Here is a 25,138-nt window from a genome sequence, read left to right as displayed (position 1 = left end):
ATAAGGGTTCAATAATCACAGTGAACATTTTATAGGCTAACAGAAGTTGTAAGCAGTTAATGGTTTCAAGGCTAACCCAGAGAGATCTTACACTACAAAAATCAATACCCTAAATCAGAATCCTAAATAATTCTCAACCTTTCCTGGAGGAACCCTTGGAATAATTTTCGGATCTCAGGAACCCCTGCATAAAAATCACCAAAAAATATGAAAACTTTACAATACCGTTCACGTCTAACCTACACAATCCATTTTTTACAATGTTTGGAGCAATACCAAGGGAGCTAAGTCACAGTGTTTAAAAATTTCCACCACTGTGAGGGCTAGCATTGTTCAGCATGCAAAATTAAAAGTACAGTGCTTATTTTTTTCAACCATGATCTCTTGCAGAACCCCTAGCAAGCTCTCGTGGAACCCTATCATACCATAGGTCCCCAGTTGAGAAAGGCTGCCCTAAATTGGCTGTAGGGAATGGCAAGTTAAGAAAACTTAAAATAAGGAAGGAGAAGGGGTTTTGCAGAAGCTGAATTAAGAAAATGAAGAAAGACATATGGAGAACCTAGCCTCTAGATGAATTGGGCTTGCATGTGATGAAAACCAGCTTAGTTTGATACTTAGTTTGTCCTCATTTAGCTTGATAATTTTATTAAAAGTTTTAAAAAAGAAAATAAAAGATAAAAACTAATACATAAAGAAAGAAAGAAAAGAAAGAATGCTGAAAGTTCAAGAAAGAAAAAAAAGAAGAAAAATAGAAATGAAAGAAAAAAGATTTTAAAAAGTAGCTTCTGAACTTCTTCACAGCAGTTATAAGTACAATTATAGATTTACCTCTTTCTCCAAAGTTACAACATGTCTCTCTTCTTTCCATAATCTATCCTATATAATCATCAAAACCATAAATCACAAGTTCATCTTTTTCTGTTTTCTGCAAAAAGTCCATAAGGGGTTTCTAGTCAGCAATAAACATAGATATTGTTTTTTCTCTAATCAAAGAAGTAACTTTGGCAATGTCAGTGAGTTCCATCATCTTCACCAACCATTGCTCTATTGTAGGTATTGCTGAAATTTCCATCTTTGTGCATACAATAACCTTGCTGCAGTTATCAAGTACAAAAACAAAGTTCCATGACTTTTTCCCAACTATTTGTCTATCAGCCCCAAAACAAAACCTCTGGTCTCAATTGTATATTAATCTTTAAAATCCTCTGAATCAGTGTATGTATTTGAATCCAAAATTTTCTGGCTTTTTACATGTCCACCAAGCATGATAAAATGTCCCTTCTTATTATTCACATTTTCCAACATGTATTGGAAATGCCTTTATACATTCTAGACAATTTCTCTGGTGATATATACCAACAGTACATCATTTTATAAAAAAAAGATATCTTTAAGATTATAACATACATTAAATTTCAATCCTTTTAACCACATATTTTCCCATTGTTCCATACAGATAGTCCCCAGTTTAAGAACAAGTTCCATTCCCAAGGTCTGTCCTTAAGTCAGATTTGTATGTAAGCTGGGACAGTAATATTGTATAATACTGTGTAAGTTGTATTGTGTAATAAACTCAAACCGTTGTGTGTTTAACTTGAATAATTGTGTATTTAACTTGAATAGGTTCCATTCTTAACTATGGGTTGTCTGTAACCAGGGCATTCTTAATCTGAGGACTACCTGTAATCAAAAATTTTAGCCCATTTTATCATACATTCTTTCACTTGTTCTTATTCTGTTTCAAATTTCAGTACAAGTTTATACATTTTAGCAATTACATGTTTGTCATTTGTACATAATTCCATTTCAAACTCAGTCTTACAATATTCAAAAGCATAAACTCTTTTGTCTACTTTAAATCTTTCTAATAACTGTAAATAAGATGGTTGTCCTCATTTAGCAACCACAATTGGGACCTGCAACTCAGTTGTTAAGCAGTGGTCACTAAGCGAAACCACATCTGTGCTTATGATCTTACTTCAGGTGTCCTTTGTTTTACAGACCTGCAAAGCTCATAAATGCGAGAATTGGTTGCAAAGTTACTTTTTCATCAGTGTTGTAACTGCAAACAGTTGCTAAATGAGGCAGTCACTAAACAAGGACTACACCTGTACAGAAAAGGGTAGAGAGAGAGAAAGGAGAACAAGGGCAAGAATATTTTCTTTTCCTCTGAATAAAAACAGATGAGAGAAATAGGAAGAAGATAGAGGAAATGTTAGAGTTGCTATGTTCTCCTCTTGATAAAAAGGAGGAAGGAAGAATGAAAGGGAAACAGAAAGAGATGCTTCTTCCCCACACCCTCTGCAATGTGCATTCCTCCCTGGAGAGAGAAGGAAAGTGTGCTGCTTGGGAACTCACTGCCACCACAGTGTTCCTCTGGCCACATCTCAGAAATGAAGCCAGCAAAGTTGCTGCCTTCACAAGGGTTGCTGGCTTCACACAAGTGTCTGCTGCTGGTGTTGGGGAAGGAGGACCAAATCAAAGGAAAGCTCTCACTCATTCCTTCAAACACAGATCCCTTGCCTTCCTTGCTTCTGTCCCCCTCGCTGCCTTTTTCCCTACCTCTGTGGTCACTGGAGAACAATACTGCTGATGCCCACAGCAGAAGTAGGCCACTGTTGCACCTCGATCCTTCTGGCAGCAATGCTCTCCAGCCCCCAAATCTTTATCAAATTTGCCTTCATTGCCAGAAAGAGCTGCCATAACTTCACATTGCAAAGGGAAAGATGCATTTGCTGTAGGGAGCCTCCACTTCTGTCACCAGAAACCCACTAATCCTTCTCCATCTATCCACACAGATAGAATGTCCTTTTTTACTGTATGTATATACTGGACAAGCTCCAGAATGTTCCTCACTAGTCACCCAGAGCAACTCAGAGAATTCCATTGCTGACAAAGAGAACCGTTTTGCAAAAGCCTGGAGCAATGACAGGAATATGGTTGCAAACAGGCTATCCATTTCCTGTAACTGTTGCTGCTACTGCTGCTGGGGAACAGCCAGGACAGAGAGGATCAAGAAATCACCCTGGTAGGACACGGCAAAGATTATCAGTAGGAATAGTGATCCTGAGAATACATTCCAGAGGATTGCTTTCTTACCAGAGAGAAAATGTGGCTGCCAGACAAGGCTCTCTTTTTTCCACCAGCTAAAGCTGAAATGACCACAGAGGTGCAGAGCCAGGATACTTGTCACTGAAAGAGAACAATCATGCAGTAGGCCATGCAAGTGGAGCCATGCAAATCACCAACCTCCTAGAAGCTCTGCCTCCATATGACACAGTATGTTCATACAGAAGATGGCTTATGTCATTTTCCACCATTTTCCCACTGGATTAACAATATGCACAGTTCCTGTGACCTGTGATATGGAATCGGTGTGGGCATGAATGCTTTTAACTTTTATATAAATGAATTGGGGTTAGGGCTGAACTATGAGGTAGCCATGTCTATTAATGATACTAAACTATTCAAGTTAATAGTGGGAAAAGGGGGGGAAAAGAATTGAGAAATGTTCCAAAAGGATCTCTCCAAACTGGATAAATGAGCTTCAAAATGACAAATGCAGCTCAATGTAAACAAGCATAAAGTGCTGTCATGTTGAGCAGGAAGTGACTTGAAGAGGAATCTTGGAGTCACAGTGGACAACTCAATGTAAATGTCACCCAGTGTGAAGGTGCTGTTAAAAAGGCAAATTCCATATAGGTAGTCCTTAACTTAACAACCATTCATTTAGCGACAGTTCAAAGTTACGATGGCGATGTAAAACATGACTTATGACCGGTCCTCACATTTACGACTGTCACAGAGGTCACATGATCAAAATTCAGGCACTTGGCAACCAGCATGTATTTATGACAGTTGCAGCATCCTGGGGTCATGTGATCACTATTTGCCACCTTCCAAGCCAGCTTCCAACAAGCAAAATCAATGGGGAAATGTGTGATTCACTTAATGACTGCAGCAAAAAATGTTGTAAAATTGGGTGCAGTCATGTGATGCCTCAGTTAATGACCGCACTACTTAACAACAAATTTTCTGGTCTCTTTTGTGGTTGAAAGTCAAGGACTACCTGTACTTGGAATCATAAGGAGGGGATAACTGAAATAATAATTTAATAAGTCCCTTATTCAAATGTATAATAAAACCACATTTGGTATATTGTATACTGTTCTGGTCTCTTCATCTTAAGAATGAATTTATTGAGATAGAAAAGGTGTCCCTCCAAAAAGAGCAACCAAAATGATAGGGGGTGGAGTAGGTCATCTACAAAAAGACTACAGTAATTGGGGCACTAAGGCTGGGAGTTAGAGGAGAGGGTAAGGGAAGACTTTTTCTCCCTTTCTTTCAGTGCAAAAATTTATTAATCCATGAAACTAAGTGCAGGGAAATTCAGGACTAAGGAGATTCAGGAAGGAAGGATTTTTCCATATAACATGTAGTGGAATTCACTACCAGCGCTTGTAGTAATGGCAGCCAACCTGAGAGGAGTTTAAAGGGGGACTAGATAGACTTATGGAGGATTAAGCTATATATAGCTTAATGTTGATGTCTCCAGAATTATAGATAGCATACTTTAAATGCTGATTGGTGGGAAGCAATGGCGGAGGGGAACCCAGTGCATCCAATTGACCATTATGTGGCAGAAAATGCTGAAGTGAAAATGTCAGTGGCCTGATCCAGCTATACTCTTCTTGTGTTCTTATTTCATAATATTGTTCCGCTAATAAGTTTATGCTGCCGAGAATTCAGTTACAGCTTTTGCAGAAATGAATCTAGAGGCTCGCTTTATTCCAATATGCAACAGATGGTATCTTGGTTAGGTATGGTAATCACAGATATACTACCATAACTGGGCCTTTACTTCACATTGCCTCATACCTTTTCAATTATTCAGTATGGCCATCCCATATAGCAAAACGAGTGTTAGGTAGGGATAAATTATATCCCAAATATCCCTATTTTCAAATTTCCCACTCTCTAGAAAAATGCAATTTTTTTGAAACTACTCATTAAAAGCAGATCTAAAGTCAGAGGTGAATAATCCAGGGACAAGTCTGACCTTCCACTATTTGTCTATTAAACTCATTCATTAAATGGCAATGACTCTAGACCATCATTTTGTTAAAAGACCAACAAGACAGGTGGCACATATCCTAAAGAGATGCAGTAAACACCAACAGATGGCTGAGATGCTTGCTCAGTGGGAATAGCTTCTATGCAAAACAAACCCATATAACAGCTGTTAAATCTCAAATTTGCTTTTAATAATTAATTAATATTTAATTAACGGATTGACTATCCCTAAAATTCCAAATGGGTTGTGACATTAAGCTTATTACCACACTTGATTTACTATACTTGTACCATTAAATGACTGAATGTTAATAAAACTCACAGCCGACACTGTGTCACTTTCCAGTCATGTGAAGATGAAAATTCTTATATGGGCAGGTAGATGTGCAACATTCTTTTGCAGCCCTGGATTAACCATTCAGCAAAATAAACACACATTTAGGGCACCAAGGGGAGGGGAAGCACCAGACTTCTTTCCCCTAGCTCTCATGCCCTTAGAGAGCCAGTCTGGTGTAGTGGCTAAGGCACCAGGCTAGAAACCAGAAGGCCATGAGTTCTAGTCCCACCTCAGGCACAAAGCCAGCTGGGTGGCCTTGGGCCAGTCCGAACTCTCAGCCCTAGGAAGAAGGCAAGGGCAAGTCCCTTCTGAAATCTTGCCAAAAAAACTGCAGGGACTAGTCCAGGAAGTAAGTCACCAGCAGTCAACACTGACTTGATGTCTTGTGTGTGTGTGTGTGTGTGTGTGTGGGTGTCCCTCTTTCACTGCCACACTCAACTTTAGCTTTCAACACTTATTGAGTCTCCATGTCTTGTCAGTTAAGCAATGGAGGGACGGCATCGCTGTGCTGTGCTTAGGGCATCAGTTGGCCTTAATCCAGCCCTGTCATTTTGGAGAATGCTGACTTTACAGGAGCAATGCATAAAGAAATCCTTCAGTTTACAATGTAGTATTTTAACTTGCTTAAAAAATTTTGATGGACAATTTTATTCATAAAATGTAAAATAAACCTTGAATCTTGCAATCATTTTGATAGCAACGTCTTTTAGTTCATGTGAAATTTGATGATGATGAGGATGATGATGATACAACTAGGACAAGGGGAAAAAAATCATTGTTAACATGTGTCCTGCTCTCTCCCAAAAGTGTGTTATATTACTACCAGTTCTCTCCATCCCCCCAAAAAAGGCTGAATAGTTTATTGGTTTAGTTGGGGATATGTTTCTGAAAGGAAGCAGTCCTTAAAACTTCCTTTACAAAAATATACAAAAGTGTTCTGAACTTATGGAGACAATATCATTTAATCTGGGTGAAGATCTTAAGAGTCAGACAAAAACTCTAAGCACCAAAGGGGAGGGATGGGGGCGGGGGAAAAGTGACCATTTGGATTTTTTTTTCCTCAGGTTTCTTTTGGTGCTCGTACTTTGTTGCTAGAAGTGGGGTAGGGTGGCCTCCTGGTAGTGTTGTTTCCATCACTCTGATGGCTAGAGGGTAATGCATAGCTTCCTATATATCCCACTCTGGAAGAAAAATAAGAACAAGAAGAAGAACAAATAATAAGAGGAGGTTTTTCATGATGTCTTCTATTGAGTTTTTCATACTTCCACCAAGTTTGAAAATATGGCCCACAGCTTATGGAGGCATGCGGAACAATAAAATGAATACAAGTTAAGTTGTATTAGCTAACAAAGTTGGGGGTAATAACTTTTCATGGGGTAACAAGTTCAAATTAAAAAACAGAAATGTCCCAGGAGAGATGGTATGCAAGGAGCAATTTCCATATTCAAAAATAAAAATTATTTATTTTAAATTGTAATCCTATACCCATCTGTGCAAAAGTAAGTCCCACTGGGCTTAAATGTAGGAAAGTAGATATAGATATACAGCCTCATTTTATTTTATACACCAAATCAAATTTATACACCACCCATCTCGCTATCACTGACTCTAGGTGGCTCACAAGTAAAAGACATAAGAAACATTTAAAAACTACAAAACACATTAAAAAAACTACAGACAAAGTTAAAAGCCAGAGAGAGCATCTTCAAAGCACCAGCCACCCCCAGTGTTGGGAGCCCCCACTGGATCCCTAATCAAGTGGGCAGAGCCAAGTCTTCAGGCTCTTCCAGAAGGCCAGAAGAGTGGGGGCCAACCTTACCTCAGGGGTCAAGATATTCCACAGGGTGGGGGCGACGGCAGAAAAAGTTCTCCTCCTAGACCCCACCAGTCGAAATTCTCTAACTGATGGGGTTCACAACATGCCATTCCTGCCAGACCAGGTAGGATGGACCGATATAACTGGGACAAGGCCATTCCTCAGGTAACCTGGCCCCATGCCATGAAGGGCTTTACACCCTGAGTTGGACCCAGAAGCAAACCAGCACCCAATGCAGCTCACGCAGTGGAGGTGTGTCATGCGCCACATTCTGTACTAGCTACAGCTTCCAGATACTTTTCAAGGGTGGCCCCATGTAGAGCGCATTACAGTAGTCCATTACAATGTGGATGGCAGCTCACAATAGTCCAACAAACAAACAAACAAGCAAACAAAAACAATTGCAAAAAGAGTCTCAACATAAAGTTAGTGATGATGTGGGGGGAAAGGAAGAGAGTGAAAGATTACCATTTCATGCATATTTCATGCATACTTATGAAATGGTAATCTGGGCAACAAAATAAATATATTTATTTTTATATTTTATTCCTGGCAACTCCCTGGACAAGTCCCTGCAGTTTTCTTGGCAAGAATTTGGAAGTGGTTTGCCCTTGCCTGCTTCCTAGGACTGAGAGAGAGTGATTGGCCCAAGGTCATCCAGCTGGCTTTGTGCCTAAGGTGGGTCTAGAACTTATGGTCTCCCAGTTTCTAGCTTGGTGCCTTAACCCTACACCAAACAGGTCTCCAACCATTTATATGGGGGAACAAAATAATAGCATGGCATATGTGCAATAACAAGCTGCCCAGTAGAATAAAGAAACAAAACAATATTATCAAAATGTCTATTGATTCTTTTAGCTGAATATTGATTGGAAGATTTCCAGTGTTTCAGAGGAAAATCTTTTCCCAGTTAGCATTAGAGTAGAAATCTGTTTGTATTTAAATACCAATTTACCCAAATTGTAATTTACCCAAATCCATAAACATTCCACAAAAAATGTACCTATACATCCAAATTCTCCTTTTTCAAAATGTTGTGATACAATTTATCAAACCAAGCACATATAACATTAAAAATGCATATGTTATGAGAAAGGGAACCTATCCATTCACATGAGCATATCAGTTTTATGCATTGATGAACAAAAATGTGTTGCAATAGGAGAAACTGAATACCAAAATGCATATACTGTATTTTTTTAAAAAATGCACAAAAAATGTGGGGGGGGGGACAAAATTGAGTGAAATGACTTTAAGATCAGAAAAATGAAGAACTAAATGAAAACAGAATTAATATATTAATCAATCCCTACCTGAAAATGGCAAATATTGAATCTAGGATCTTTTTCATGCATTACATATGCTGTGCACTGAGCTCTAGTCATTCATTATAAATCACCAGCCAGCAATTCTCCACGCCCCACCCCATAATTTCTCCAACATGAAAGATAGACATCTAATATTTTGACAATAGGAATGGGATTTAAGAACAACGCACAATAATTCCAGAATCTAAACAAATATTCCAAATTGCCACATTGTATACTATACTCTTGCAAAAATTGCACATTTATTTTCCAGATAAATGTCCCCAAAATGCTATTTAATTTTGGGATGCTATTTTATTTTATTATTTTATTTTTGATGATATGGAAACATCCAATAAAGTAAGAGGTGAACTCTTGCAAGTCTGCACATATATATTTTAGTAATAAGTTGAACTTGAAACAATAAATCATGTCATACCGAACAAAACAGCATGTTTCCTTGTAAAAGTTTAATTGAAGACCTTAACTTACCTCAGTTAATTAGAAATGGTTGATTAGTTCTAATTAATACAAACTTACAGTTCAATGAGTTAAGTAGAAAGATTAAATATTCTCAGATTGAACTAAAAGAAATCCTCCTTGGCCTGCGATTTCATGGTTCTTTGACTATGTTCATCATCATATATTTATTGCTAAATATTTATTAAAAGCTTAGCATTAATGTTAAGTGGTTACACTGATAATGTTCTACTTACAGGAACTGACTGTACTAATTAGGTAAACAATTTAAAACTTACTATATTAGCAAGTAAATTGAAATGGGTATCATTGCAATTTCTCAATAAATTAATGTTTTACATAGCTAGAGTAATGAACTTTCTAATTATAGGTAGATATTACACAACTTAGAATTAGATTAAAGTATGAGAAAGCTCTGGCCAATGTCAAGATTCAGCTTTGCAGATACTGATGTCCATCACAGAAAAGTTCTTGATTTAGCTAATTATGTTTGCAATATAAGCTAAATGGGAAACAAGGCTGTAACTTGCATTATGCATCTCATGGGCATTTTTTTTTTTTACTTCAGGATATAATGTTAAATTATGACTGGTAAATGGGTCTATGAATGTTAACTGAATATTATGGCTTCTCTTTTGTCCTCAATGAAGGAGCTAAAAATTGCTGCCTCTTATAGCTTTTGCTTTCTTCCCAAAGAAACAGGTGCAGAAACAGCATTGTTGAAAGAAGTGGGAAGCCATCATTTTGTCCTGTTCCTCACTGTGATCGTGAAGGAACCCAGCTGTAGAAGAGGAAAGAGTTTGTGAGAGAATCTGTGTGATTTGTAGGTGTATGTGTGGGGGAACATTTACGTGTTTCTCTGTGTGCATGTAGGGTCCAAGTGCTTTAACCAATATAGTATTTTGGAGTTTGATCTTCTGGTACTTGAAAATCTAACAATACATTATTATATTGGCCAATGGTTGATTTTTCTTTTTAAGTTATTTTGGAAGGTATAAATTAAAGGTGTCATCCACCTGGAGTAAAACCAAGAACAGCAAACATGAACTTCAACAGCTTTTTTCCCTATTTGTGTACTCTCAGACACTAGAAATACTTTATCTTAGGAATAGATTCCTGGTATTCTCCAGATGCTTTGAACTAAATTCCCATAATCCTTTGCTAGCTGGAGCTGACTGGAGATGAATTCTAAGACATCCAGTTGCCCTATATACATTTCTTCAGCTTTTCTAAGATTTTCATTCTCTTCTATTCATAATTTTATTGACTTCAGTCCTGAATCCATCTACTGAATATGAAAGCAACTGAAGATAAACAAGGATTATTATTTGGAGAGTAGGACCACAAAAGCAGACTCTGATGTAACTTGGTGACAGCCATTTTAATACAAAGCTGAGAAAAGCGATGGGTGGCCTTCCCATCTGCCAGTGTAGTTTCCTGTGGGAAATTTCCCTTTCTTCTTGTTTCCTTGTATTATACTTCTATAAAACCAAGAGGCAGAAAAAAATGTAGAAGCCAAATAAGTTAAGAAACTGTCATGTAAAGAGTAGTTAAATTGCTGAAAGAGAACTTGACCATGAGGTTTTACATGGGTCACTACTATGCTTAATAAATCCAAGAGCTAATATAATTGAAAAGACTTTTAAAAATACAGCTGAGGTAAATGGAAATTGCAGTGGGGGAATATTTTAATGTGGATGACATAATACTATGAGACAGATAATGATTGAAAGATTGAACAGACTTTTCACTGCATGGTGAATGGCCTTTTAAAAAGCTCCTTTTGACAGCAGTAGAAAATTAGTTTTCAGACCTTTCTGTAGTCTGAAACGTTGCTTTAACCATTCTAGCTTCTGTTATGATCAATTAATCTGTGAATTAATCTGTTGATAGGGGCAATTTGGGGCTTGAGTGTGGTACCCAAAGGTGCACTTGTGTGCAAGAAGCTTTCCTCTGTTATTTTCAAAGTCTCTCTTCCCCTGGTTACTGTCTCCACATGCACAAAAAACACCCCTCACACACAGATGCACTTAGAAATGGAGAGGTCATGTTCTTGGGTAATATTAGAGCTGAAGGATCCAAAAAGAAAGAGGAAAATTCTTTCTTCTTTCTTCTTTCACTATACACTGAACTAGCCTAATGCCATGTTTAGCCACTACATGAACTTTAGTACAAAAAATAGTAAACACGCAGCAAGGCCCAGATGTATGCATGATGAGGTTATGCCTGGTACAGACACACTGCAGATTTCATAGGAAAGGTATTCCACTGATAAGCTTGTTTTTCACATATTTTACCTGACAACTTGTTTTGCACATAAGATTAATTAATGCTTAACATGATGGTTATAAAAGTTTTATAAACTAGTCCATGGTATGGATGTGCCATGACAGAACACAGCATACGTACCTATTGTCCATCACAGGGAGCACCACATGTACACTCTTGTAAGCATTTATCTTTAATAAGGCTTGTATGGGTCATACTGGCTTTCAGCTCTTCTTTCTTTGGACTCCCACACAGGAATAGCATATTTGTTTTACCCAGAGGTGCTCACTTCAGAGCCTTGGGGGAAAACATTCAGCTTTTCATCTTTTAGGCTGATGTTGTAATGATCCCTCTCATTTCTCAGGCTGCTTCTCTTTCCTTCAACAGGTATTTATGTATTTATGTATGTATGTATGTATGTATGTATGTATGCATGCATGCATGCATGCATGCATTTATTTATTTATTTATTTATTTATTTATTTATTTATTTATTTACTTATTTATTTACTTATTTATTTATTTAAAAAGATTTATATGGCCACCCATTTTGTCATAACCACCTCTCAACCTTGCGAGGTAATCCAGACAAGAAGTACACCCAGAAGTATTAGCTCTAACTTTATTGTAAGGTTAGAGTAACAGAATCTTGCCTCTCTGAAAGTACATCTTTTCTCCCTTACCTTTACAGTCCAAGAAACTAGGAACAGTCTGTTATGCAGAGTGCAGCTATAACTGCATTTCATGCCAAAAATACACTCCAGCGTTAGAGAGATTCAAAGAATGCAATGTCCTTATCTTGTTCTCCAAAGAAATCCAGCCAGAAGTTATAAACAATATCTGGTGTTTATTGAGAAAAATAAAAACTACATAAAATACAAGTTTCATGCAAAACATAGAAAAAATCACTTCTTCTCATATATGTGGCATCCAAGACTTATCCACTACATAAGTTTAACAAAGTCTCTAGGCAAAAACTCTCAGAGAAGAGGTGCACTACTTGGCTATTAGTTACTACTACATAACCTATAAAAACTGATTACATGATGGGTAAAATCCTACTAAGACAGTGAGGCATACTGTACAATCACCCACAATTTATTGACACTATGCACCTCCCCTTAGGTAACTAGCATACAGAAGCAAATAGGTGGCAATAAATAGCAGTATATGTGCAAACTAACAAAAATAAATGCAGATGGCCTGTTTTTGTAGTCTAAACAATGTTTGGAGATAAGCGAGTTGCTTTTCTTCCCATGGGAATATCCTAACACAGTCCCTTCTGAGTCATTTGCCACATCCCCATTCCTTCTGCGGACTCAGCTGCCGCTTGTCTGACTGTTGTCTACAATGTGGCTCTTACTCCTGTCTCCCAAGGTCATTCCCATGTACCATTACACAACCCTAGGCAGTGCACAAAACAGTAAAAATAACAGATAAACCCCAAACCAAAAATAAAACGATGAAAACTCATGGCACTCCAGGGCAGCACTCTCCCATATATCTATACACCATTTTACTGGGATCCAGTCTCATCCTATCCCAACGCTTGTGGGATTATCTTGCCCAGTTTTTGAAATTTTTGAAAGAAATTGGAGCTTAAAGATTAAAATGAACTCTCCTTCAAGTCAAGCTCAGGTTCTGGTGGTGGAAGTGGTTTGATATTGCTTTCTTCTGGATATGGATATATATAAGGGTTATACCAAAATTAGGCCGATAAACCAAGCATAATATGTTTTATTATTTTTTTCCCCCTTAGAGAAAATAGTACTGTACTTAGGAATATTAAAAAGTCATGTGTCAAATAAGTAAGGATGTGTAGAAGAAAATGGCAATCAATTCAAACATTTAATGATTTGGGGTACACCCACATTTTATATATGGTGGAGTCTCCTAGCCAAATACTACCAGATCTGAACATGCTTACCTTTCTTAAGATGTGGTGGATCAGCTTTGCTACCTACTATGACAAAGAGACAAAAGTGTACCTCATTATTTCTGCCACGTTCAGTGTTATGTATTCCAGAAGAATGTGGCTGACTTGTTAGCTATTTTGCTGACCCCAGCGTCATTAGTGTTACATAAGGAAAACAGTGTAGCATTAGAAGACCCTGCTGCAGATGTTAAATATCACAGATTCCTTTCTTAGAGTCCACTGGAGTTAGGCAGCCAATAAATTTAAATAAGTAAGTAAGTAAGTAAGTAAGTAAGTAAGTAAATAAATAAATAAATAAATAAATAAATAAACAAATCAAACAGAGAAGCTGCATTTTCTAGTTTAGGACATTGATTTCACAAACTTGGCAAAAGCTGGGGAGTACCTAGGAGCATGAGAAATGCTGTTATTTCAACACTTTTGCTCATTAATGTTGGCAAAGGAATCAGCAAGATATTTTTATGGGAAACAATAGGAGCATGCAAACAGTTCTCTCACACTCAGACTTTATGTATCAGACAGTGAGGAAGAAGGAAAGGGTTTTGTAGTAAGCTTTACTTGTAACAGAGTACATTTCCAAAGCTCTATGAATAAGCCCATCACAGTGGTTTATTGAATAAGAGAATATGGGCCTATTTCAATTTCATGGTGTGTAATCTCAGGTCAGTATATATAGAATTGCAAGCTTAAGATTTGAATTCCAAAAACATATTCTAGCATTCAGAACGATAATGGAGGCAACATAACAACTATTGGCTGAAATCTGAAAATCTGATCTACGGGGGGAGGAGGAAAAAAAGTGGATTGGCCACTAAAAAGATTCAAGGGTAACAACATAGAAATCATTTGTCTGAAAACATAGTAGTGATGGCAGTGAATATGTAGTTGCCCATAATTAACAGAAAAGAGAAATATATTCCCATGGGGAAAAGAGTTTCCTTCACATTTAGAGGAAAAACAGTGGAAATCTCAGTTAAAGCACTGTACTCTACTGGTTTCAGTGAGTTTCAGTGAGATTCCATCTTCTTTGTGTGTGGGCACGTGTGGGTGTACATTTGCATGAGAAAAAGAGATACTTTTTCTTTTCCAGAGGAGAAAGTTTCTTTCAAAAGTTCTAGTATTACATTTTATTAAATAGCAGTAAATGCCCTCTACCTCTTGCAAATTTAAATACAATTGTTCAATGTTTTCATATGGATGTTTTTGTTCAAAAGTCAAATAACATTTCATATGCAAGAAAGTGAACTTTTTCAAAAAAAGTTTTGATGATTTTAGCTTAGTCTATTTTACAAAAATAATACTTCCCTCATAATCAAGTACTTTTTCAATAAATAGAAAATATTTAAAGAAAAGGTAGCCCATGCCTACATCATTTTTATCTCACAGACCTTCCTCAAATATCTTTGTGACTAACCACTATCCTGTATTGCCCCGTTGACTTGAAGATCTGCATGAGGAATGTGATTTTCATGTTTCTTTTCTGAAGCTAGTTCAAGCAAGATAAATGGGTACATGTCCCACTGAGCTCAGTAGGACCTATGTACGAGCAGGCAGCCAGCAAAATTCCTGGTGTGTGGGAAATCAGAAATGCAGAGATCTGCACCGCAATATCCTGCAGAATGTAAAGCAAACAAGACTAAAGGAAAGGAAATATACATATATATTTTTTCACAAATCTCAAGGGAAGGAGGGAGGAAGACAGAGCAAGGTACATTGATACAGAGAAGAACAGACAACAAAAACGGATGTTTTGTGGCTGATTCTGTTATATATTTCTACACTGCATTCATTCTTTTTGGCTCAAAAAGCACAACAGAGCAGTGTGCAGCATCGCTCAAATCACATTACTTTTCTGCATTGCATAAAAACATTTTCACGGCCAGAACTTTGAGTGGTATGAGATTTAAGTTGGTGATCCACTGAAGTGTTAACTGGCAGATAAATTGCTCTTTGTAACCATGAATGACATATCAGAGGAAGAAACATAAGATCTTTTGCTCAAGTCAGTTAATTAAATAAGGACTTGCCTTTGTGTATTCGTGTATATGTGTGAATAAACCCCCATAGGAATGAATGGAATATTTTACATCTTTTTTTTCCTTTCCATAATTCAGCTTTTAATAATGTATTCCCTGCATTTACATGTTCCCTGTGAAACAGAACTTGAGCCATTGAGCTGACAATACTCTGAAGATTAATAATTCTACTTATTATATTTATTTCAAAGTGTCTGAATATTAATCTGACCAATATAATTCAGAATATTCATGACATCATTAATTGGCCCCAAGGGATGGATCCCCTTTTCAGTATACAGTATAATAGTTTTGTTGTGAACTGCTGTTACACACGCTGCTCCCAGGTTTGGCTTATGGTCACTCACTCACACACTCACACCCTGTTGAGGCACGGAGATCTTGTCATTCCCCCTTGCTTTCTACCTGGCTTTTCCAGAGAGGTGCAGCTGGAGCAGACAGACATACAGCCCTGGTCAACAGCCGGGTGGGAAATAATAGGGATACACACAAATTACTTCCAACCGAACACTGAGGCACAAGAGGTTCTTTGTAATACACGGAGACCCAGTGAATTTAAAGTAACAGCAAAACTTTACTGGTTGCAAGGTACATTTGCTCTTTCTCATACACACACACACACACACACACACACACTCATCCATACTTACCCACGTGCTTCCCAACTAGGCTGCCAGGCACTAGCTGGAGGGACGGAAGGCCAAATCTGGATCCAAAGGTGACTCAGACGACTCAGACAACTCAGAGTGGGGGGGCTTTGGGACCCCTTTTATCCCCAAAAGTCCTTGATTCACAAGTCTGGCAGTTGTTGATGGGATTGGGGTTTCTATGTGCTCAGGTCCAAATTTTTTTTCTCTGGTTCAGGTCCTTTGTTTTTTTTCCTTAATGACTTGCTTCCTTCTTATCTACCTCCCTGAAGAGTTCTCATAGATAAGTTTCCTGGCTTTTGTCCTCTCTGCTTACGTGCCTGCTTCATCTTTAGGTTATGGCAGCTTCACCCTAGTCTCACTCCGCCCAGAGTCCCTCCTTGTAGGGGAGTTGGGCGGTGATATAAATTTGACATCTAAATAAATAAATAAAAATAATAGTAGTTTGGGTATTAGCTGTTGGTTGGTACTTAGCATTAGATTATTAGCACTGTATTAATACACTGGCTTTCTCTCTCTTTCTGATATAATATTAATATGAACTATGATTCTACACTTTGTTTCCTGGATAGGGATCTAAAGTAGTAGAATTATTGTAAGCCATAGCAAAATTCTGACAATGTAAACTCTTAATTGCCACATTTATATCCAAGAAACTTGAAAACTGTTTCAGATAGCCAAGTACTGAAAAATTACCATGCACCTGTGGTGATATGTTTATGTATATGTGTATGTGTGTCTAGAAAACTCTCTTTGGCATTTTAACAGACAATTTTCCCATAGCAATAGCATTTTATGCTTTATTTTGCTATCCTGTGAAATTAAGGATGTTATACAATAGTTTGCACAGTCTGTTAAGACTCCTTTCTTTGATATTGGCAGGTAGACTGACCTCTCCCAATCAGTATTGGTATGTAGACTGATTTGTTCAAATATTAGTTCTCCAGATTTGCTAGCATAGTTTGAGTCTCGTACTTTGCTTGCCATATCTCTGTAAAGATTCCTTCAATTCCTGTAGCCTTTCCATTTGGTAATTATTGCACTGCTGATCTAAATTCTTTTTTTTTTTAATGTTAATTTTATTAAAAATTACAATTGCAAAGATAAAAACTAATACAAGCTAAAAAAGAAAAAAGAAAAAACCAGAAGCTACAGAAAAGAAAAAGAAAAGAAAAAATAGAAAAGAAAAAATCAGAATATAGTAAAGAAGAAAAGAAATATATAAACAAGTTTAGTAACTTATCACCTTCTCTTGAAATACAATAAATGATCTCTTCTTCCCATCTCCCATCTGTTATCTATAAACAAATCCTTAAAACCTCATTATTTCAGTCCTGATCAGCAAAAATCTATTAAGAGGCACCAAAGATAACAGCATCTCTATTTTAACATTGATCAAATAAACCAACTTTACATCCCTTCCTTTTACTTTTAACAATCTTGATCTTTAGTCTCTTCAAATGATATCCTAGAACTTGATTTCTTTTCATTTTTTCTTTGTCCCATCTCACAAAATTCTTCAAAGCTTTAACAAACCTCTTTTGTAAATCCAGTAAAGGAAAATTATCCAAGTCACTCTCTTGGTTTATTATTTGTATATCCCTTTTAGTTATTAAGACATCAGCCAGTTTCTTTTGTATGTCCAGTGTAGCATATTTTTCCATATCATTATTGTAACCTGTCATTTTTAAATCCACTTTCAGATCAATCTCAGCCTTGTCAGGTAAAACTTGTTCCTCTTCCATAGTATCTTTTAAGCACAATCTATCTATAGAGGCAGACACTCTTAAAATTAACTTCTGGGTCCACTTTTCAAAAATATCCTTCAATTTGTCCAGTGTTGACGTTTTGCTTCATTCTGCATTAGTAAATCAAATTTAAGTGTTCTTCTCCTTTAATTGTAATCTTTAGTTCCTTATGGTTCCTTCTAGTGTCCAACCTTCAAATTCTCATCCTATCACTTTTTTAAAAAAAAGAATTCAAAACAAAAGAATTTTCCCATGGGAAGGCTTCTTATAATTAATTCCAAAATCTTATTTCAAATCCATCTGGACCCTTAGTCCATTTGTAACTTTCCAAAATCAAAGTTCACCCTTTTGCTGCTTATCCTCCCCCCGCAACAACAACAAAAACATTTTTTTTTAAAGTCCTTAAACTTGTTTTTAAAACTTCTTTCACTAAGGATTGAAGGAAACTCACATGGTATTTTCAGACTTGTTGATCCAAGTCTAGGAACAATAGCTGAAAAGCAGTTAACAAGAAATTTCTGAAAGTGATTAGAAAAGGAAATATGCAAACCCAGTGTCCTTAAAGGTGCCAACTGTGGTTAGAAAAAGATGGCAATTTCCTCATCTCCCAGAGCTCTAAACCTGGGCGGTCTCCTGGCAAGAAGCAACTATCTGGAGCACTTGTGGGCAATCTCAAGTCCTTTCCTTGTCCGGAGAAGAATTACAAAGAACTGGTCTACTTGCTGGCTCTTCATTCTGCTGTGGTTGCCGGCTTTGCTTTTAGTGGAGCCATCTTCAGTTCACCATTTCTTCTCCAGAAGTCCCTCGCGCTGCTGATCTAACTTCTAACCTATTTTGGTACTCAAGGTTCTTGTAAGTAGGGAATAGGTGGTGAGAGTGGTGGCGTGTGTGGTCACAGGCTCTGTTTCAATTTTTTAAAAACTATTTTTGATGTCATGCTGGATGGAGGCAAGTGTTGTAGATATATGGGCCAATTGGCGATGTCAAAACCTATCTGCCCTTCTCCGGGTGGCTGTGTTGGAAGACTGGACTGCCTTGAATTGGATCCTGAGCCAGTCAGGTTTTTTTGGACTCCTCCTTGGGCCACTGGAATTGAGGGGTGGAACGGCATGTTTCCTCAGCTTCCATGGACTTGCAACTATAATGGGAGATTTGCATGGGCCATTTGGAGAGAGGCTTGCCAGAGCGAGTATGCTGCTGTTTTATAACTTCTGGGTGGAAACCTGGCTGTTGGTCAGACTGGCATTAGAGATGTGGTGTGGAATGCTATTGGAGGCCATGGCAGTGATTTTGTTTTTGCCATTTTTGGTGCTGAAGAGAAAGTCACCCAGTTGTGCTTTTGTGACATTTTGATTTCTGATGAAAGCAGGGACAGTAGCAATGCAACTGATCAACTTAACCCAGGGACGGACGACATTGCAGCCCCTCAATTCTCATTACCCTTAGATCTAGGAGCTTCACAGGACTCTACACAGGCCTTGGAGGACTGCCCAGTTCCCCCTTTGGAGGAATGTGAATATTGTGATTGGCTGAGCAGGGTGGGGTAGTAACAGAAGAGGGCTGGTGTCTGAGGGGTCTTGCGGATCCCCCCTCCCTTGCAGAGGCCATTTGTCCTTGGGTTCCAAGCTGAGTCCTGAACGATGGGGAGGTGCCCCATGGTTGAAATTCATTGCCCTCCCTTCGGTGGAGGCCAGGGGGTTGGGTGTGGGTAAAGTCTATGGAATGGGGCAACCCATGGCCTGCCCAGTGAGAGTGGTTGATAGCTGTTTTTGGTAGGTTGTTAGGGAAGGAAGGTGTCTGACTTCCCCTTGATGCTGAGACCCTGGGCTACAATGCCTGGAGGACTTGACTTCCCCTCTTTTAGGATGAATAAGTGTAAGGAAGAGATCTGGGGAATCTCCTGTTTTGGGAACCAGAGGGCATGGGGTGAGGTTTGGAGGTCTGGGGGGGGGGGGGCGAGGGATGGGGTAGAATATCATGGTGGTTTTGGGTAAGGGAAAATATGGCAGGAGACCAGGAGTGAGCTGTTCTAGGCAAACAAGGAAACAAGAGCCCAGTATCTTGTACAAGTTCCTTGTTTCAGCTCTTGGATCTCAACCCAAATTCCCAGTCAGCAGGCCTTCAGAGGCCCTGGCTTTTGGCTGCTGCTACTAAATGTCAGATCAGTCTGTAATACGGTATCCCTCATCTGTGATTTAATCACAGATGAAAGGTCTGACCTGGCCTGTATTATCAAGACCTGGTTGGGTCCAGAGTGGGGATTCCCCTATTGGAAATGTGCCCAGCTGGGTTTTGGTTGTGGAATCAGTTGAGAACTCAGGGCAGGGGTGGGGGTATGGCAGTTGTCATCCAGGAGTTTGTTGCAGCTTTCAGGGGTGCTGCCCCACAGGTTGTCAGATGTGAGACCATATTCCTTGGGCTTTAGGAAGTAGTTGGGACTGTTGCTATTGTACCAGTCTCTCTGCTGTATAGTTACCTCCCTGCCCAAGCTCCTTGATTCCATCTTGGTATTGGCAGTGGAATTCCCCAGGCTTATGGTCTTGGAGGATTTCAATCTGCCTTCCCTGGGAGCAGGGTCTAATGTGGCTCAGGAGTTCATGATAGCCTCCACAATAGCCATCCCAGATCATTCAGAGTCCAACACAGGACAGTGGTCACACACCTGATCTGGTTTTCCTGTCAAAGCAGTGGCAAAATGATATGGTATTGGGGGTACTCTCTGTGACTCTCTTATCATGGTCAGATTATGCCCTGGTAGCCATGAAATTCTATAGCAATGCCCCCTGCTGCAGGGAGGTGGGACCTATTGGATCATGGCCTTGGATTGATTGAACCCATGCAACCTCTCCCTTCCCATGGATCCTGCCACTCTTCATATGGAAGAGCCGAGGGAGATGAAACAGGAGAACAGAGGTCTAGAGCACTGCTGGAATTCAATGAAGGATGAACTCAACTGAACAAGGTGAGAGCCACTATTAAGGCCTACCTTGTGGCAGTAAGGGTAGTGAAGTAGCAATACTTCTCTGCCCTTATTGTTTCTGCAGATTGGACTGGCCTTGTTCTGGGTAACCAGAGCCCTTCTGGGCTGAGGGAGGAATCTACAAAACCTACAAGGCTGTGTGGAGGAACTTTCAGAGCATCTGTTGAATAAAATTGCTCAAATTCATTTCTGGTTAGATGCCAGCCTTGGTGCAGGTCTCAAGGAGATGCCTGGGGCACAGTCTTGTCTTGTTATCTGGAATCAGTTTGAACCTGTTGGGCCTAAGGAAATGGACAGGATTCTTATGACTGTGAGCTTGGCTACTTGCTCATTAGACCCATGCTACTCCTGGTCGACTAAGATTTTGCCACTGCTTAAATAGTGCATCAGTTGTCAAAACAGGTATTATCTGAAACAAAAACACCATTCCAGGCAAGACATTCATTTTTTCACAGAAATTCTTCCCAGCAATGACAGTTGTAGTTTCTCCCATGTTAACATGTCTTTTCCATGTCTTAACATAGTTATTGTGAAACTTCATTCCATGTCTTAACATAGTTATTTTGAAATAACATACAATTCATATTCGTGATACCTAGATATTTTACTTTTTTCTCAATCTTAAAACCCATTTTATTCATCAATTTTGTTTGATCTTCTATTTTTACTTTTTTTGTTGTTAACATCGTCTTCTGTTTATTAATCTTGAAACCTGCTACTGCACCCAATTCTTTTAATTTGCAAATTAATATTTCAGTTCCTTTTAAAGGATCTTCCAGAACCAACACCAAGTCATCTGCAAAAGCCCTTAGCTTATAAGTTTCTTTTTAAATCTTTACTCCCACAATCCTCTCATCTTGCCTTATATCTCTATCCAGTATTTCAAGAACCAAAATAAACAAGAGAAATAAACAAACAAATAAACAAACAAATAAACAAAATAAACAAGTGGGCATCCCTGTCTTGTTCCTTTTTGTATCTCACAGGGTTTTGTTAGATCTCCATTAACAATTATTTGTGTTTCCGTGAAATGTAAATTGATCTTACCTATTTTATAAAGTTCTCTCAAAGATTCATATCTTTTGTAACCTTGAACAAGAAAGCCCAGTTCAAATTATCAAAGGCCTTCCCTGCATCTAAGAAGATCAATGTGACTTATTTTTCATTATGTTGCTCCAAATATTTCAAAATGTCCAACACATTTCTAACATTGTCCTTTAACTGTCTTTTAGATCAAAACCCACATTGATCCTCATGAATAAATTCAAAAAATTCAAAATGCAAAACTATTTTCAGTCTATCAACTAGAATAATTATGAACAACTTGTAGTCATTATTCAATAATGATATTGGCCTATTGTTTCTTGTTAAAGCCAAATCTTGTCCCTCTTTGGGTATTAATGTTATATTGGCCTCTTTCCAACTCTCTGGCATCTTTCCTCCCTGTAGGATAGAGTTCATTGTATTTTATAAAGGTTGTAAAAGTTCATTCTCAAAACATATATAATAAGATAATAATAATCATCTGGTCCAGGCACCTTTCCTAGCTTAATCTTTTTTTATGGCTTCAGAAACTTCCCTTATTGTTATAGGTCCATTCATAATCTGTCTCTGTTCATCTGTAATCCTTGGTAAATTTTGTTTCTTTAGATATTCATCTATTTTTCTCTAGAGAGATGTCACTTTCTTTATATAACTTGGAATAATACTGAGGAAATGCTTTTCGATCAAAACTTTTATTAAGGTATATAAAAAGTACAATTAAAATACAAATCAGAAAATATGGAAAAGAAAGAAGATAGAACTAAAAGAAAAAGACAAAAACTAAAAAGGTGGGATCGAATAGAAAGATGAAACAAGAAGTGACTTCCGACTATCTCCAATACAGATATAAGTACAAAAGTACATAAATTAAAAAAAAAAGTTAATCTCTTACCACTATTTAATCCTAATTCACATTATTTCTATCAACACAAACCATCTAATCATTAAATCCCACAATCAAAGCTTCATTTTTTCCCAACCCAAGCATGTAATCTAGAAAGGGTTGCCATGAGGAGACAAATTTAGAAACGGTATCATCTCTTATTAAGGCTGTTAGCTTCGCCATTTGAGCCAAATCCATTAATTTAATAGTCCACTCTTCGACTGTAGGTATTTGTGAGTCTTGCAGCTCACATATAACAGTCTTGCAGCTGTGATCATATATAGAAGCAAAGGTCCATATTGTTTCTCTAATCTTTTCTCCACTAAACCCAGTAAGAACAGTTCTGGTTTTTTTTTTAATATTCACTTTGAGAATTTTTTGAATGACATTGCATATCTGGTCCCAAAATTTTTTAGCCTTTTCACAAGTCCACCAAAGACGATAAAAAGTTCCTTCACCCTGTGATCATTTCCAACAAATATTTGTTACATCAGTATACATTTTTGATAACTTATCAGGAGTTAAATACCAGCGGTACATCATTTTATAAAAATTCTCTTTTAAGTTATAATTAAACGTAAATTTCAAACCTTTGTTCCACGTATTTTCCCATTGTTCCAACATGATATTGTACCCAAAATTTTTGGCCCATTTAATCATACAATCCTTGACTTGTTCATCTTCTAAATTCATCTGTAACAACATCTTATACATTTTAGCAATAACATGCTCATCATTTATACAGAGTTGAGTCTCAAAATAAGATATTTCATTAACAAATCTATAATTCTTTTTATCCAACTTAAAACATTCGAACAATTGCATATGAGTAAACCAGTGACATGTAAAACCTTCCAATTCTAACTATTCTCTTGTTTTAAAACTTGGTTCACCCTCCTCAAAATTTAATAAATCTTTATATTTTAACCACTTCATTTCTCCCACATTGTCTGTTCTAGTAAATGCTTCCTGAGGTGACAACCACAAAGGAACATTAGGAGACAGTCTTATCTTATATTTATTCCAGATCTGCAGTAAGGCATTCCTAATATAATGGTTCTTAAAATCCTTATTAACTTTAACTTTATCATACCACAAGTAGGCATGCCACCCGAATCTTAATTCATGACCTTCAAGTAGTAATAGTTCTTTATTCTCCAAGGTTATCCACTCCTTCATCCACAGCAAACAACAGGCATCAAAATACAATTTTAAATTAGGCAAACCCAAACCTCCTCATTCCTTAGCATCATGTAACAATTTATATTTACTTCTCGGTTTTTTGCCTTGCTAAATGAACTTAGATATATCTCTCTGCCACTGTTTAAATGGTAAATCTGTAGTCAGAATCAGTATAGTCTGAAAAAGAAACAACATCCTAAGCAAAACATTAATTTTAATCACTGAAATTCTCCCCATGAGAGACAATTGTAATTTTTCCCATCTTATCAAATCTTTTTCACTTCATTCCAAAATTTGCCAGAGTTATTCTGGAACAAAACACTATTCTTAATAGATAAAATCACCCCCACCTCTCACCTTTTTTTCAATCACGAAACCCATCTTGCTTATCAGTAAATCTTGATCAGCCAGGGTCATGTTTTTAATTAACATTTTTGTTTTCGGTTTATTTACTTTAAAACCCACCAGTGAGCCAAATTCCTTCAGTTTCTTTTCATATGGCTGCTTTGTCCATCAATAGAATATCTCTCTCTTTTAATTTCAATATCATTTACTTTTGTTTTTCTCTTCATGATTTATATGCTAGCCACTTCCCTGGTTTATTTGCAAACTCAAAAATATTTGCTTTACATAATTCACTTTTATTTCCATTTCTGTTATCGTTAACATAGACAATTATCATTGTAAAAGCTTAATTTGTTGAGATATATTTATCTTCTCTGGAAATGTCATTAATTCTTTTCTCTTTATTTCATCCAAAATAGCTTGTTTTCTCTAGACTCTTCTTTTTACATTCATTGTTATGTTGTATAAAATAACCTCTAATAAAAGCTTTACCTGAATCCCAAACCATTATTAAATCAGTGCCTTTACCTAAATTGTTTTCAAAAAATTATTTTAATTTCTTTTTACAATCCTCCACTATTGCTTCTTTCTATAGCAACATTTCATTTAGGTTTTTTAGTCAGCTTGTGAGTTGAGCAGCTGGGAGTCAAGGGATTTCAACCAAGTTCACTGTCAGGCCTAGCCCAAGGAACTCCAAGAGACCATGTAAATTCAGTCCAGCAATGTTTATTAGCCACAACCTCTAGCAAGAATCTTCCCAGACTGAAACCCCAGTTCCCAAGTAATGCCAGCCACAACATTGTGAATTCCTCAGGGAAGTGCCAGTCTCATCCTCTTATCTCTCCCTCTCGCCTCAGGAGATGAAAGAAAATGTTTTTCTCCCTGAGTCTGGCCTTCATAATTCCATTCCATCACATTCACAGCCGTAATGCACCCTATATGGACATAAAGTTTGCAAGAGCTTCATTTCTTAACCACTTTTGGATATAACTAATTAACAGCTAAAGAGGGATTTTTGAGTGGCAGGATAAGAACATTCCACTTGATGCATTATTA

Source organism: Python bivittatus, unplaced genomic scaffold (genome assembly GCF_059951505.1).
Source record: "Python bivittatus isolate LINGU-HERP-01145 unplaced genomic scaffold, Pbiv_v1 ctg000840_np1212, whole genome shotgun sequence".
In the NCBI taxonomy this organism is placed as follows: domain Eukaryota; kingdom Metazoa; phylum Chordata; class Lepidosauria; order Squamata; family Pythonidae; genus Python; species Python bivittatus.
This window is presented reverse-complemented; position numbering follows the sequence as displayed.